Raw genomic sequence first — 17,165 nt, 5'->3', positions numbered from 1 at the left:
CGCGCGCGGCGTCGCCTCGCACGTGGCGAGGGGTCAGCCCACAGTTCTCGGAACCATTAGTGACACCGAAGGCACCCCGCTGTTCGAGAACGACGTCGCACACAGCACTAAACACACACTCACACACACAGACGCGCACACACCACAATGCCCCGCACTGTTCAGTGGGGCAAGGCAGGCAGCGCTTCAATACACTGCGCGCTCTGCGCGCAGAACAGACGTTCTAGTAGACACCATGTTCTAGTACCAGCACGTTAATCTTTAGCGAGAAAAAAAGAGTAAGAAAAAAGAAGAAAAAGAAATCGACAGCCTTGTTCTCAAGCATGCGCGTTTATCACGTAACGTGTGAAGAAACTACATATATGGCATGATGCAATAAATATTAGATGGAAGTAGCACTCTGTATGTCGTTTTCACTGTCCCTGTCTTGGTGCGCTCACCGGTTTCAATATGCCACTATACACCAACTAGCTCGGGCCCGGCGTCTAATTCAGTATTTCGTATATACACAATTAGGTTCGAATACAGAATCAAATAGCACACTTTTCGATTCTTTATTCGAAATTTTCGAATATTCGCAAGGGAAGGGCAAGGAGAAATGGCGTGAATGTGAGGAGAGAAAGGAGGAGGGGAGGGTAGAACATAGTATAGCCGCGTATAGTACAGTATAGCAAGGGGTGAAAAAAGGAAGTGAGGGGGAAGTGTTGAGGCGTGAGGGTTGATGAAGGAAACGAGGAGGGTAGAGGGTGCCACTGCGTCACAAAGTGATGCTTTCTTTGCCGCCAGACGCCGAGGCCACTGCACGTTTGGAACGCCAGCGCGTGCTTGCAACGTGAACGCGAGCGTCGCTGAAGGGCAGGAGAATCACTGCTCCGCACTTCTCACAGCTTTCACGTTGAGTGCCATTGCCTGCATTTTTTCACTATTTACCCCCTCCTTGGGTACTGGAGTAGGAGCGCGTCCAGTCTCTTATAGTCTGCTACTACTACTACTACTACTACTACTACTACTACTACTACTACTAGTACCTTGGATATTCGCGCTTTTTATCGTAAGAGGACGGACTGAGTACACACAAACACAGAGCGTGTTTGTGTACTCAGTCCGTCCTCGTACGATAAAAAGCGCGAATTTCCAAGATGCAACACCAACTAGCCCCTGCAGCTGCGCTTACTACTAGTACTACTACTACTACTACTACTACTACTACTACTACTACTTGAAATGCAATGACCTACATACATCGCATACCATCCGCGCGTTTCACAATTCTGTGTGTGATTAGGAGATTGAAATACGTGGTGTTGGCGCAGAGACAGGCCAGATGAGGGCAATGGCACATTGATGTGTCCATCCGCACTTAGTGGTTGCACTCTGTGCTTTAATAGATAAAGGCGACGCACGAAAATATGCTCACATGTGCCCTGCGCGATCTATCAGGCCAGATGAGGGCAATGGCACATTGATGTGTCCATCCGCACTTAGTGGTTGCACTCTGTGCTTTAATAGATAAAGGCGACGCACGAAAATATGCTCACATGTGCCCTGCGCGATCTATCAGGCCAGATGAGGGCAATGGCACATTGATGTGTCCATCCGCACTTAGTGGTTGCACTCTGTGCTTTAATAGATAAAGGCGACGCACGAAAATATGCTCACATGTGCCCTGCGCGATCTATCAGCTATTTTTAACAGAAAGCTGTTTAAGCTGGTGGTAAATACCGCCTGTCTAAACAGCTTCGCTGTTAAAAATAGCTTTTAAAATAGTTTTTCTAACGACGAGGCACAACTTAAGTTGCGTCGTAAAAAAAACTATCATCATCATGAACCGGCACGCGCTCTCTTCATTCTCTTTGTAGTGAAGCTGTTTAAGCTACCGGTATGTTGTCCTGCGTAGTGTAAAGCTCCTCAGGTGGGTATGCGCCATAGGCAAGCCCTATTACCGCGTCCAGCAGGAGCAAGTGTCAAGCGAAAACGACAGGCGAAAAAGAGAGACAGAAAGAAAAAATACAAAGAAAGAGATAGAAAACAGAGAGACAGAAAGCGCTACAAAGAAAAAGGAAGAGAATAATAGCGAGAAATAAAGGGAATGAAGACTTAAAAAGATAAAAAAAATGGCGAAGCTTGCACTAAGGCTTGAAACAGCGAAAATGACGATTCTGAAGACTAATCTGGTTTGTTCTAGGTTGTTGTAGGCCTTAGCTAGGTGATTAAGTTTCTAGGTTGCTGCTAGGTTGTTGCTAGGCTTTAGCTAGGTGATGCTAGGTTGTTTCTACGTTGATTCTCAGCACCGAGAGGTTCGAACTAAACCACATACAGATACAGACACGACACGGTTGTCCAATCTCCAAGGACAGATACTCGCTCTGAAACCAAGCGTTCGAACCTCTCATAGATCTACGGGCACGTCGTCCTTAGCGTGGGCCTTCCATCGCTTCGGGTCTTCTCGCAGATGCCGTTGCATTTCCCGTTCCCTAGTATTCTCTCGTTGTACGTACTCGGGGTCTTCGGCTCGCCGCCATCGCTTCGCAGCCATTTGTTCGGCTAACTATTGCCTCCTTCATTTTTAGTGGACCAGTTGTGTGTAGTGGGATTTACCCAATTTCTATGGCACATACCCGTTTATGATGATGATAGTTTTTCTGGATTGGCTCACAAGGAAGGATTTCCTAAAGAGTTTCGATGTTAAAAAAAACCAACATAAAGAAAGAAGAACGAAAGAAGAGAAAGAAAGCGAGAGGTGCAAAATACAGTGCAATAAAGGAATAAAGACATAACAACACAGAAAGACATAGAGCGAGAAAGAGATGGAAAATAACAGAGAGCAAGACAGAGACAGAAGGAAATAGAGAAATAAACATAAATAAAGAGAGAGAAAGAACGAGAGAGAGAGCAAGAAAGAAAACAAAAAGAAGTAAAGATAAAAAGAAGGAGAAAGAGAAAGAAACAAACAGAAAAAAGAAGAATAGAAAGAAACAGATACAAAAATGACATACAGAGACAGAGAAAGCCAATAAAGAGAAGAAAAAAATAATGAAAATCAAGGAAGGTCATCCAGCTAGGCTCTTCCTTCAGGCTCGGCACTACTAGTCTGAAACTGTCATAACTTCTTTTTCCTAAGATATTTGTTCAGTGCCCATATTTGGGATTTCAGGCGTAAATAAGAGAGGCTTTGCCGACAGGGTGATTCATATAACTGAGAAAGTTTCAGAGAAAGAAATCGGCATGTTGAATGTATCTGTAAAAACGCACATCGGTCGGTCAGTTGGTACATGACTGGGAATGTAACAGCGCTGGAAAAGGGAGACACAAAAAGATGGGCGGAGTGTGTAGGCATTGCTACAAGCTCTCCCTCTTTGTGCAGTTGCAGCTTTTAGATTCAGCTCAATGTCTCTTACAAGGTGGCGAGCACTTCGTTCCGCCTTTTGTTTTGTTTGTTTGATGTGGCTGCCCCGTTTCCAGAGCTGTTTCATTCCCAGTTAAGGCATTCGTGTTGAAATATGAGTGGAGGCCTCTGCAACAAGAGAGCGCACACCGTGCCTTAACGTGTATTTTATGGCGCAGGTCTGTTACTGTACATACGTCATGACCATTGGCATTGTAAGGCACATGGCGACGCTTGTCGATCCTGCTCTCACACGGCGACGCCATTTGGGCTCTCCCGCCTGGAGGACGTGCTATGCAACCGAACTATGCTCACGACGTCTAACGCAAGAATGGCAGCGGGGCCCACAACGCGAGCCAGTGACTCGAATGTACCTTCCGCTGCCATGTGAACTCCGGCCCTATCGAATCGCTACTAGGAGCACGATGACCGGTGTCTGGACACAGATGGCAGTCTGCGTATCTCCGTCCGCCTCGAGGCCGAACGTGAACTGATTCGAGTCCAGATCTAGCGAGCAGGCTGTGCCCACAACGTAAGCAGCGTCGTTGAATGCCAAAGAAATGGTTTCCACGACGGAGTGCTTCAGCTCTCCTTCCTGGAAGAAGCACCATGACGTCGCCGATGTCGCCGAGGCCTTCTCGGACGCTTCCTAGGTGTTTCCACAACTGGAGCACCGTCGTCCAGCCGGCGTACTTGAGCACATGGTCTTCAAGTTCTCTCCGAAGGACAGCGCGCCCCAATAGGCTTGTGCAGGGAGGTCCTCTCGAGAAGCGCGATGGTAAACGCGCACTCGTGGGGTCCAGAGGACGCAGGCACCCACGCCGTACAGACTCGGCGACCGCTTGAACATCACGCCGGTAGTAAAACGCTGGTAATGTACAGAGCGAACCGTGCTGGTAGGCCCGTGTTTCGATGACGGTGCACCTCCTGAGGGGGAAAATATAGAGGTCACAAAAGACCGTTTCAGCTCTAGCCAGGTTCGAAACATTTCCTATTCTTAGCCCGGAATGCCGTCTAAATCCGTTATTTTTATTTAAATTTATTCAAAATAACTTGCTGGTCCAAAGGGAGGCATTGAGTAAGAGGGGCGGTATATACATACATACACACGTACATACACACACAAACACACACACACACACACACACACACACACACACACACACACACACACACACACATATATATATATATATATATATATATATATATATATTAGGAAGAAGGTATACGCTTCTAAAAAACTGTTTATTTTGTCGACGTTTCGATCGGAGGCCGACCTTCATCAGGATGAAATTTACCAGGCTTCAATGCACCCCTATATCATCGCTCTCCGAGGCGAGAGGGAGAAAAAGGTTAAGAAAAGGTACATACAAAGAGAGAAAAAAGAGAGAAGTAGGAAACCTGACGAAAAAGAGTCGCGAACACACCATGTGCACATACCCTGACTGGCAAAAGAATAACACGTGTTTCAAACAAAAAATTGGGGGACCCTTAAGCTTCGCCTTTAAGAGTTGAACGCGATAGCGAAATCCGGCCCCTAGTGCGCACTTCAATTACTAAGTGCATACTTATTAATGTGAATTGTTACACGCACACGCACGCACGCGCGCGAATTTTACAGGCTTTCGATCTAAAGCAAGAGTCGCATGGCCTCCAAGATATACGCCGCGCGCCGGCCCTCTCGGATGCCATGAAAAGTCGAGACATTTTCTCACAATTCCTCACAGATGGCAGCACATTATCTAGCGTTTGCTGCGTTCGCTTGATATGTTTTCCTCTAGATGGACATAGTTGTCCATTTTTAGAGCTGTTTGAAAGTTCGTGGGTGTATTTAGCGGCGATGGCTGCACTATCCCGGCGTTTTTCGACGTAGTTTGATGGCCTCGCGAATGCGCCTACCGTATGGGCTCGTTTTCGTCGTGACACCTGCCGAACAAAATGCGTCGAGACTCCTTCACTACATGACATTTATGTAGTGTTTTTGTCCAAAGCAGCTGCAAGCAACATCGTGGCTTTGTGGTAAGACACCTGCTTGCCACGCCCGAACGGCCCGGGTTCGATCCTCATTAGACCGAAGATTTTGTCGTTTATTTTATTTGCTACTTTCTCGATTTTTCGCTCACGGATGGTTTTTCGCTCACAACCAACGGTGCCGACGCCGACAGCGGAATTTCTGCGACACGAGCTCTCTAACGCTACCGCGTTAAAAACAAAAAAACACCGCTCCATGATTTCGTGGAGCTCGGAGAGTTAGATCTTAATGTTTCTAAGGCCCTTACTGTAGCACGTGCTACACCAGGACGGTTTTATATGCTTCCAAAAATACACAAGAAAGGAAACCCCGGCAGACCACTTATTTCGGGAAGAGGTACCCTCACCGAACCAATATCAAGTTACATAGACTCCCTAATTAGGGATATTCCGCCTACACACTCCTCCTACCTACGTGATACCAACCACTTCATACGGATCATCGACGATATAAAAATCCCTGATGGTGCCTTTCTTGTAACTCTTGATGTAACTTCACTTTACACTAATATTCCCCATAAAGACGGCATCAAAACATTAGTAGAGTCCTATAGTGAGCACAAATGTGATGACTCGCCAAGTCCAATAGTAATTGAAACCCTTGCGAAGCTGGTACTTCAACTCAATAGCTTTGAGTTTCATAACCAATACTATCTGCAAATAAATGGCACTGCTATGGGGACTCGAATGGCAGCCAACTACGCTAATATTTTTATGAATGATTTTGAAACTAAGTTTTTGTCAACCCAGGAAATTAAGCCCCTTCTTTACAAACGCTTCTTAGATGATATTTTTATCATTTGGGCGGATACACAAGAGAACTTAATTTCATAGAATCCTTCAACAAAGCTCATCCAGACATAACTTTCACTTATACATACTCAAGAACTGAAATCAATTTCCTCGACGTCCACCTTAAAGTAAAACGGGTCCTTGACTAGTAACGTTTACAAAAGCCTACAGACAGGCAGCAGTACCTTCACTTCGATAGTTGTCACCTCGTCACTGCAATACGAGCATCCCTTACTCGCAGGCCCACCAATTCAGCAGAATTTGCTCCCGCCCCGAAGACTTTGAGGCCAACGCAAATAACCTGCGCAACGTACTTGCGAAGCAACACTATCCTCCTTCTATAGTCAACGACGCCATACGTAAAGGGCAAACCTAGATCGCCAACAACTGCTTTATCAGCAGAAAGAATTAAAACAAGAGGGACGGAAAAACTTGGTTCTAACATTTGGAAGCAACCCCCCTAACGTAAACAAAATTCTAAAGATACACTATAACATCCTACAACAGAGTGAACGACTATCAATAATTTTCCCTTCCCCTCAGCGAGTCGTTTATAGACGCCCCAAAAACATTAAGGATTATCTTGTGCGTTCGAAAACCGAAAGGGCACCTGTAAATGGACGCCAGCCATGCGGCAACGCCCGTTGCAAGGTGTGCAACACATACAGGCAACCAAATTTGTTGAAAGCACACATTCCAATTGCGAGTACTCTCTTTATTCAAACCTTAACTATGACAGCTCTAATGTTGTATACCTTCTCGAGTGCGGAGTATGCAGTATTCAATACATAGGTCAGACACACACGGCCTTCCGCACTCGCGTTAATAACCATCGTTCCCATGTTAATTCGCTTCCGCATCTTCCTCTGTCTCCAGTACAAGTGAGCGTGAACAGCGCGAATCATATTATTTATGAATTTAATACATTGAAGGCTGGACTAAATATCAGTCCGGGCATACTGTCTTCAATTCGTGCTCTGGAAGATTCAAGTTATTAATAAACTTAACGGAAAATCTCTCCCTCTCTCTCTCTCATTTTTCTTTTTTCTATATTTTTTATATTTCATTTATTATTTTTTCGGACATCGCTTTAGGAGCACGCTGTCGGACATACAGCATGCTCACACGCATTGCAATCTAAATATATTCTCCACTTTCTTCATAACATTACTTGAGCCACAGACCGGAGTACGTGGCCACCTGTTTTTTAGCGAATGTGTCGTTTTACACTCTTCTGGACTTTTACTAAGCTTTTTGAATTGACTGCTTCTCCTTCTTGTGAAGCTTCATCCCCTTCTCCACTTTCTTCATAAGAATTAACTTGAGCCACAGACCGGAGATCGGGCCACCTGTTTTTTAGCGAATGTGCCGTTGTACACTCTTCCCGGACTTTCACTAAGCTTTTTGAATTGACTGCTTTTAAGCGCTTATCCCTTCTTGTGAAGCTTCATACCCTTCTCCACTTTCTTCATAAGCGTCAACTTGAGCCACAGACCGGAGGTCGTGGCCACCTGTTTTTTAGCGAATGTGCCGTTGTACACTCTTCCCGGACTTTTACTAAGCTTTTTGAATTGACTGCTTTTAAGCGCTTATCCCTTCTTGTGAAGCTTCATCCCCTTCTCCACTTTCTTCATAGCATTAACTTGATACACAGACCGGAGATCGTGGCCACCTGTTTTTTAGTGAATGTGCCGTTGTACACGCTTCCCGGAGTTTTACTAAGCTTTTTGAGTTGACTGCTTTTAAGCGATTATCCCTTCTTGTGAAGCTTCATTCCCTTCTCCACTTTCTTCATAAGCATTAACTTGAGCCACAGACAGGAGGTCGTGGTCGCCTGTTTTTTAGCGAATGTGCCGTTGTACACTCTTCCCGGACTTTTACTACGTTTTTTTTAATTGACTGCTTTTAAGCGCTTATCCCTTCTGTGAAGCTTCATCCCCTTCTCCACTTTCTTCATAAGCATCAACTTGAGCCACAGACCGAAGGTCGTGGCCACCTGTTTTTTAGCGAATGTGCCGTTGTACACTCTTCCCGGAGTTTTACTAACTTTTGAGTTGACTGCTTTTAAGCGATTATCCCTTCTTGTGAAGCTTCATTCCCTTCTCCACTTTCTTCATAAGCATTAACTTGAGCCGCAGACCGGAGATCGTGGCCACCTGTTTTTAGCGAATGTGCCATTGTACACTCTTCCCGACTTTTACTAAGCTCTTTCAATTGACTGCTTTTAAGCGCTTATCCCTTCTTGTGAAGCTTCATTCCCTTCTCCACTTTCTTCATAAGCATTAACTTGATACACAGACCGGAGATCGTGGCCACCTGTTTTTTAGCGAATGTGCCATTGTACACTCTTCCCGGACTTTTACTAAGCATTTTGAGTTGACTGCTTTTAAGCGCTTATCCCTTCTTGTGAAGCTTCATCCCCTTCTACACTTTCTTCATAACCATTAACTTGAGCCACAGACCGGAGATCGTGGCCACCGTTTTTTAGCGAATGTGTCGTTGTACACTCTTCCCGGACTTTACTAAGCTTTTTGGAGTTGACTGCTTTTAAGCGCTTATCCCTTCTTGTAAGCTTCATTCCCTTCTCCACTTTCTTCATAAGCGTTAACTTGAGCCACAGACCGGAGATCGTGGCCACCTTTTTTTAGCGAATGTGCCATTGTACACTCTTCCCGGACTTTTACTAAGCTCTTTCAATTGACTGCTTTTAAGCGCTTATCCCTTCTTGTGAAGCTTCATTCCCTTCTCCACTTTCTTCATAAGCATTAACTTGATACACAGACCGGAGATCGTGGCCACCTGTTTTTTAGTTAATGTGCCATTGTACACTCTTCCCGGACTTTTACTAAGCATTTTGAGTTGACTGCTTTTAAGCGCTTATCCCTTCTTGTGAAGCTTCATTCCCTTCTCCACTTTCTTCACAAGCTTTAACTTGAGCCACAAACCGAGTGGCACCGGGGCACCCACCTCCGCACCCCCTGTTTTTACGAATGTGCATTGTACACTCTTTCCCGGACTTTTACTAAGCTTTTTGAATGACTGCTTTTAGGCGCTTATCCCTTCTTGTGAAGCTTCATTCCCTTCTCCCACTTTCTTCCAAGCGTTAACTTGACCACAGAGGCCGAGATCGGCCACCCTGTTTTTTTAGTGAATGTGCCCGTTGTACACTCTTCCCGGACTTTTACTAAGCTTTTGAGTTGACTGCTTTTAAGTAGGGGTGTGCGAATATCAAATTTTTTCGAATACGAACGAATACGAATACCACCTTCCGAATATCGAATCGAATATCGAATATCGAATTCAAAGGAAAATGCCTCACAGTAACGATACTTTATTTAACATGTAGCTATTTCAAAAAACAAAAAAAAAAACATTAACAGCCTGACTGGCAACATAACATACCTGCTATCACCAGAACACAATTTCCAGGCTAGCACAATGCACATCACAAACAAGCAAATATCACGGCACAATGAAAGTAATGTACTAGATGTTATCATGAAAAATATGAGTTGCTCCACATGATCGGCAGCAGGCGCTCCCTTCTAACACAGACAACGCCCCCCCCCCCTCCCCCCCCCCACTGCCACTAAAATGCACGCTCGCTTGGAACAGAAGTGGCTGGTATAGGGAGTACATGGGGCAAAGCTTTGCCAGACTAGGTATTGAACAGTCCGCCACCAGTCACGTGGGTCACTGTCTTTCGTCAGAAGTGGTCCCACATAGGTTACGAATGGTAGTGCGGCACGTTACGGCTGCATATGGAAATGACGGTTAATGATCGCTAACAGCGCTGCACGTCGGGATGCACCAGCAATGCATCATACGTATTGGGCACTCGTCGCAGGCAGACAATCGTGCCTCCGTTTACTTATGATGTTTATCTCTCCTCTCGGCAACGTTTTAGCTATTACGAACGCAGCAGAAATGTGGAAACGAGTTATTTTATGCTGATAATCGAATCGCATATTCGAATTTTTCGAATATTCGAAGTTTCGATTATTCGAAACTTTTTGATACACGATTTTCGAATCGAATACGAATACTGGAATGTAATATTCGACAATATTCCAAACTTTCGAATATTCGCACACCCTACTTTTAAGGCGTTATCCCTTCTTGTGAAGCTTCAGTTCCTCTCCCTTCTTCATAAGCATTGCTTGATACACAGACGGAGATCATGGCCACCTGTTTTTTAGTGAATGTGTCGTTTGTACGCTCTTCCCAGACTTTTACTAAGCTTTTTGAGTTGACTGCTTTTAAGCGCTTATCCCTCTTGTGAGGCTTCATCACCTCACAGCTTCAGGCGCAATATGGAGGTGGGGAGCCGAAGACGTGAGGGGAGAATGGGCTGGAGGAATGCATCCCATGTTGCGTTAAGGCTTCAAAGCATTGGAGCTCGACTAGTGCTACAGGAATGTACCTCACCTGGACGATCTTGTATAATCAGCGTAGTCGTTGTTCTTTTTTTTTCTTTCTTTTTATCAGGAAACACGTGTTTTTCATATCATTGTAGATGCGCTGAGTGAAGCACAAACGAGAAAACGCAACAAGGAACAGAGACTAGGGATGCGCAACTTTAAACTGCTGAAACTTTCAGCTTTGCCGAACGTGTCTTTCGTAGGTCAAAGTATGTGTACGTGATGTGTTCGCGACCTTTCTCTTTTTTTCTTTTTTTCGTTCGTGAAACCGTGTTTATTCTTATGTCAGTCCTATGTGCAATGGTTTTTCGCGACTCTTTTCCTCAGGTTTCCTACTTCTCACTATTTTCTCTCTCTTTGTATGTACCTTTTCTTAACCTTTGTCCTCCCTCTCGGCTCGGAGAGTGATGATATAGGGGCGCATTGAAGCCTGGTAAATTTCATCCTGATGAAGGTCGGTCTCCGATCGAAACGTCGACAAAATAAACAGTTTTTTAGAAGCGTATACCTTTTTCCTAATTATTTTACGGCAACCGAATACAGACTCTTCATAACCTATATATATATATTATATAGCGAGGAATTTTTGTGAAGTAGGGAAGCAGCCACTATTCTATTTTTCATCATTCTGCGGAGAATCGTGGTACCCGCTAAACACCTTTAAGTCATTATGTGCACTTTGTTGATGCTGTGGATGATGACGATGAAGAATTAGGAGCCCTTTGTAATGGGTTGGAAGCATTCAACAACCTACTCGTTGCGCAATACGCATTGTGTGACGCCTGGTTACAGAATTCACGTTGTGTGACGCTTGCTTGTTATTTTACTCTTCTACCACGCTACATTACATGTGTTAATGCGGTTCCTTCCCGACATGAAGCCTGTTTATCTTTTTGCAACGCAGTTTCAAGCACCGGCATGGCTCCGAGGTAGAACACTGGGCTCCCACGTAGAGGGCGCCGGTTCGAACCTCGTTCCATTCTGGAAATGTTTTCTTATTTCGTTTTTTCGAGCAATAGTGGTTACGGACACCGGCGGTGGCGGCGGACAACTACGGCGCCAAAACAGCCCTTGTGATCTCATAACAGCTTTCGCTGTAAAACTTAATTGAACAGCCCAAACAGCACGAAAAGTACGAGTAATAGAAGTGTAACGAAAACGGCGCGTTGCTTGCGCACAAGAAAACGACCGGCAAGAAAGGCACAGTCCTCGCGTACATATTGTCACGTGGTCGTGACGTCGACGAACACAGCAGTCGGCGTTTGTAGGATGAAACTGTTTATTTGGCCGAACTTGTGGCCGGAAAATGAGAACTAGAACTACAGCAATGCACGCTGTACAATGATAGCGGCGAACAGGGCGTCGTCCGTCGATCAACTGACAAGCGATCAAGCGCGTCGGTTTTTATACAGGCGCTATCGAACTTTCCAGCAATATCGCTGGTGGCAGCGTTATCACTAGACAAAACTGGAACATTCGCGTGCGGGCGCAATCTTAACAAACCGATCTACTACAATCGCGACGCTTCTAGAACACTACTTCGCGGACAGCGTCGAGCGTTGATAACCGTCCCTGCCGGTCAAACCCGAATACATCAAAACAAGACAAGAAGTGGGCGTGGCATTGCCCCCTCTGAAAAAGCATCGTCCCGATGCTTATGAAAGAACATAGAAGAGAGAAAAAAAATACAAAACAAAACAAGTGCATACACAAATAAATTACAATAACGAAGGAAAAATATAGAGTCCCCAGGCTCGCTAACGCGCAAAAAACGGCTTAAGGCGCACGACATGGACGACTTCAGTCGCGCACGGCGCCGCTGAGAGTTCGTAATGCCATCAGGGGCAACCTCATAGTCGAGTGCGCCGAGGCGTCGAAGTACCTTGTACGGTCCGAAGTATCGTCGAAGAAGCTTCTCACTAAGTCCTCGTCGCGTATTGGCGTCCATGCCCATACACGGTCACCGGGTTGGTATTCCATGTGGCGTCGTCGAAGGTTGTAGCGGCGGCTGTCAGTCGTCTGCTGGTTCTTTATCCGTAGGCGGGCGAGCTGTCGTGCTTCTTCGGCGCGCTGTAGGTAGGTGGTCACGTGGATGTTTTCCTCGTCGGTCACGTTTGGTAGCATGGCGTCGAGCGTCGTTGCTGGGCTCCGTCCGTAGACCAACTTGTATGGCGTCATCTGCGTCGTTTCCTGTACGGCCGTATTGTACGCGAAGGTCACGTACGGAAGGATGGCGTCCCACGTCTTTAGACAGCGACCGGCTAGCATAACTGATAACCCTTTCCAGTACGCCCGCCGGCTGCACAAGGACGGCGCCGAGTCCTATGCTGCTTGCATCGGTGTGAATCTCCGTATCGGCGTATTCGTCGAAATGCGCAAGTATCGGAGGTGTCTGCAGGCGTCGCTTCAGTTCATGAAATGCTTCGACTTGCGCTGTTTGCCACCTGAATTCGACGTCGGTCTTCGTGAGCTGCGTTAGTGGCTCGGCGATCCGTGAAAAGTCTTTGACAAAGCGTCTGTAAGGCGCACAGGCCGAGAAATCGGCGCACGGCCTTCTTGTCGGTGGGTGGCGGGAAAGCGGCGATGGCAGCTGTTTTCTGCGGGTCTGGGAGCACTCCAGTCTTGCTGATCACGCGACCCAGAAACAAGAGCTCCTCGTACGCGAAGCGGCACTTTTCTGGCTTGAGGGTGAGCCCGGAGTTCTTGATTGCTTGAAGTACGAATTGAAGTCGCTGGAGGTGTTCGTCGAAGTTCGAGGAATACACAACGACGTCGTCCAAGTAAACAAGGCAAGTCTGCCACTTCAAGCCAGCTAATACAGTATCCATGACTCGTTGGAAAGTCGCAGGTGCCGAGCAAACACCGAAGGGCATGACCTTGAACTCGAACAGGCCGTCCGGCGTTATAAAGGCGGTCTTTCTCGGTCTCTCTCGTCGACTTCAATTTGCAGTAGCCGGTCTTGAGGTCCATCGACGAAAAGTAATTCGCGTTGTGGAGTCGATCCAGGGTGTCGTCTATCCGTGGGAGAGGGTATACGTCCTTCTTTGTGATTTTGTACAGGCGACGATAATCGACGCAGAAACGTAGGGTCCCATCCTTCTTCTTCACTAACACCACGGGAGACGCCCACGGGCTGTTGGACGGCTGGATGATGTCGTCGCGTAGCATTTCATCGACTTGTTTCTTAACGGCCTCCCGTTCCCGCGTCGAAACCCGGTAAAGACTCTGACGGAGTGGTCGAGCATTTTCTTCTGTTATGATGCGGTGCTTAGCAAGGGGCGTTTGTCGGACCCGCGACGACGACGAGAAACAGTCCCTGTATTCCTGCAGAAGGCGTCGAAGCTGTTGCCGTTGGCGAGCGGGAAGACTTGGGTTTACGTCGAAGGGTGGCTCAGGGATCGTCGTCGTAGCTTCGTCAGAATCTGAAAAGGCAAACGCATCGCTGACGGCCAAGATTTCTTCGATGTATGCAATCGTCGTGCCCCTGCTCAGGTGTCTGTATTCCTGGCTGAAATTCGTTAGCATCACGCTTCCTTTCCCTTCATATAGCCGAGCAATGCCTCTTGCGACGCAAATGTCACGGTCTAGCAGCAAACCCTGATCGCTCTCGATGACACCTTCGATGCATTCAGCCGTTTCGGTGCCGACGGGAATTATGACGCTGGATCTAGGAGGAATGGTGACTTGATCCTCGAGCACGTTCAGGGCATGTTGACATGGGTTTGTATCCGGTGGTGTCGCTTTCTCCGACGATAGGGTTATCGACTTGGTTCTTAAGTCGATGACGGCGCCGTGGTCATTTAGGAAGTCCATTCCAAGTATCACATCCCTGGAGCAGTTTTGTAGGATTACAAAGCTCGCAGGATAAGTCCGGTTGTTGATAGTGACTCTCGCCGTGCAGACACCAATCGGCGTTATTAGATGGCCTCCAGCGGTACGGATCTCGGGGCCTTCCCAAGCAGTCCTAACTTTCTTCAACTTTGCTGCGAACGGCCCACTGATGACGGAATAGTCGGCTCCAGTATCGACGAGAGCGGTGACGTTGTGGCCGTCGATCAGACCGTCGAGGTCGCTAGTCCGCCGTCTTGCGTTGCGGTTACGTCGCGGCGTCGGGTCACGGCTACGTCGGTTTGCACCGCTGCTTCCGCGTTGCGTCGTCAGGTCTGCTTCCGGTCGCAAAGTTTCGTCTTCGGGATGTCGACGCCGTTCGGCGTGCGGCGGGGGCTCGGAACTTCGTCGCGGTGTCGTCGTCGACGGCGGAGGATCTTCAGCATTTCGTCGTTCAGCAACCGCACCTCCATCGGTTGCTGCCCTTAGTTTTCCGGATACGGGCTAGGCGACCGGCCCCGGTTTGGGCCAGTGTACTGCCGGCGGTGCGGTGACATGTAGCGGCCGGGCGACGGTGAGCGGGAAGGTTGTCGTTCTTGCCACTGTTTGCCTGTGAGGTAGTCGTCGATGTCGCGAGGCCGTTCGCCTGGCTGCGGGCGCGGCGCGTTGACGGGGAATCCGCGTAGCCCCATCTGACGGTACTGGCAGCGGCGGTACGTGTGGCCGGCCTCCCCGCAGTGGTAGCAGAGCGGGCGGTTGTCAGGGGCACGCCAGACATCGGTCTTCCTCGGGGTGTAGCGCTGGCCGACAGGTGGGCGGTAGGGCGTCGGGGGGGCGGCGGCGTCTGGCCGACAGGTGGACGGTAGGGCGTCGCTGGCGGCGTCTGGCGACGGTACGGCGGCGGTGTGTCGTCTTGGCGTGGGCGTGGAGGAGGAGCATGACGGCGGGCTGCAGCAGCATAGCTCATAGCTTGCGACTGCGGCTCTGCTAGCTGAGGCGCACCGAGTGAAAGCTGGATCACCTGGCGCACGACGTCGGCGATGGAATCCACTTGAGGTTGCGACGAAGGTAGAATTTTTCGCAGCTCCTCTTGCACGATTGCTCGAATCGTCTCACGCAGGTCGGCGGATCCTAGTGCTTGAACGTCGGCGTAGCTTGTGGTCGAGAAGCTGCGGTTGTATTGCCGTGTTCGCATCTCAAGCGTTTTCTCGATTGTTGTTGCTTCGGAGACAAATGCTTCGACGGTATTCGGCGGATTCCTCATAAGTCCAGCGAAGAGCTGTTCCTTTACTCCTCGCATGAGGAAGCGGACTTTCTTGTCCTCGGGCATGGCAGGATCAGCGTGGCGAAATAGCCAGGTCATTTCCTCTGCAAAGATGGCCACGCTTTCATTGGAAGTTGGACCCGTGCCTCCAAGAAGGCTGCGGCCCTTTCCTTTCGGACGACGCTTGTGAACGTCTCCAGGAAAGCGCTGCGAAAGGCGTCCCAGGTTCGAAGAGTGGACTCCCGATTCTCGAACCAGGTCCTTGCTGCATCTTCCAGGTAAAAGTAGACGTGGCGCAGCTTGTCCTCGGAGTCCCAGTTGTTGAACGCTGAGACCCTTTCGAAGGTCTCGAGCCAGGTTTCCGGGTCTTCGAATGACAACCCGCGGAAAGTTGGCGGCTCCTTGGGCTGCCGGAGAAGTATCGGCGCAGGCTGCACGGGGTCGGTCATCGTCGCTGCGGTCGGTGTTGGGACCTGGGGCTGCCTGGTGTTTTCGGGAAGGAGCCCGTACTCTGGCTGCAGTCCCTCTGCCTGCGGCTTGTTCGACGATCCGGGTTTTCTTCGCCGTCGTCCTCCTCGCGGCTTGGGCTTGGGTCAGCGCTTCGCGGGGGCGTCCGGATCATGGAAGAAGCAGCACCTCCACCAGATGTCACGTGGTCGTGACGTCGACGAACACAGCAGTCGGCGTTTGTAGGATGAAACTGTTTATTTGGCCGAACTTGTGGCCGGAAAATGAGAACTAGAACTACAGCAATGCACGCTGTACAATGATAGCGGCGAACAGGGTGTCCGTCGATCAACTGACAAGCGATCAAGCGCGTCGGCTTTTATACAGGCGCTATCGAACTTTCCAGCAATATCGCTGGTGGCGGCGTTATCTCTAGAAAAACTGGAACATTCGCGTGCGGGGCGCAATCTTAACAAACCGATCTACTACAATCGCGACGCTTCTAGAACACTACTTCGCGGACAGCGTCGAGCGTTGATAACCGTCCCTGCCGGTCAAACCCGAATACATCAAAACAAGACAAGAAGTGGGCGTGGCAATATTTGCACTAATAATAAAAAGACACACCCAAATTACAAAAATATGCTTGCAGCAGTCCTAAAAATTACTGAAATGAAAAATAACTACCAGCAATGCTAAAAAAAGAATAAGAATTCTGGCAAATAAGAATATGTTTATCTATAGACACAGGTACAACCATCCCCACGCGTAACTCGAACGCTTCGCCGCGTGGCCTCGGCCGGCTTCGACTGACGCCAGCGCCGCCAAGCGTTGGACACGGTGTCTTTGCAGCCGTTAACGGTAGATGAAGCGCAGGAAGATTTCACTGATAAATTTCTGTTTTTTTCTGCCTGACCGGCGGGTCGAGGAGGGTACAACGTTGATTAATCGAAGAAAAAAAAGGAGGAAATGTCAAAGGTGGGTTCCCCATTCC

This window comes from Rhipicephalus sanguineus, chromosome 6, assembly GCF_013339695.2.
Source record: "Rhipicephalus sanguineus isolate Rsan-2018 chromosome 6, BIME_Rsan_1.4, whole genome shotgun sequence".
In the NCBI taxonomy this organism is placed as follows: Eukaryota; Metazoa; Arthropoda; class Arachnida; order Ixodida; family Ixodidae; genus Rhipicephalus; species Rhipicephalus sanguineus.
The sequence above is the reverse complement of the archived record's forward strand: the minus strand, read 5'-3'. Positions refer to the sequence as shown.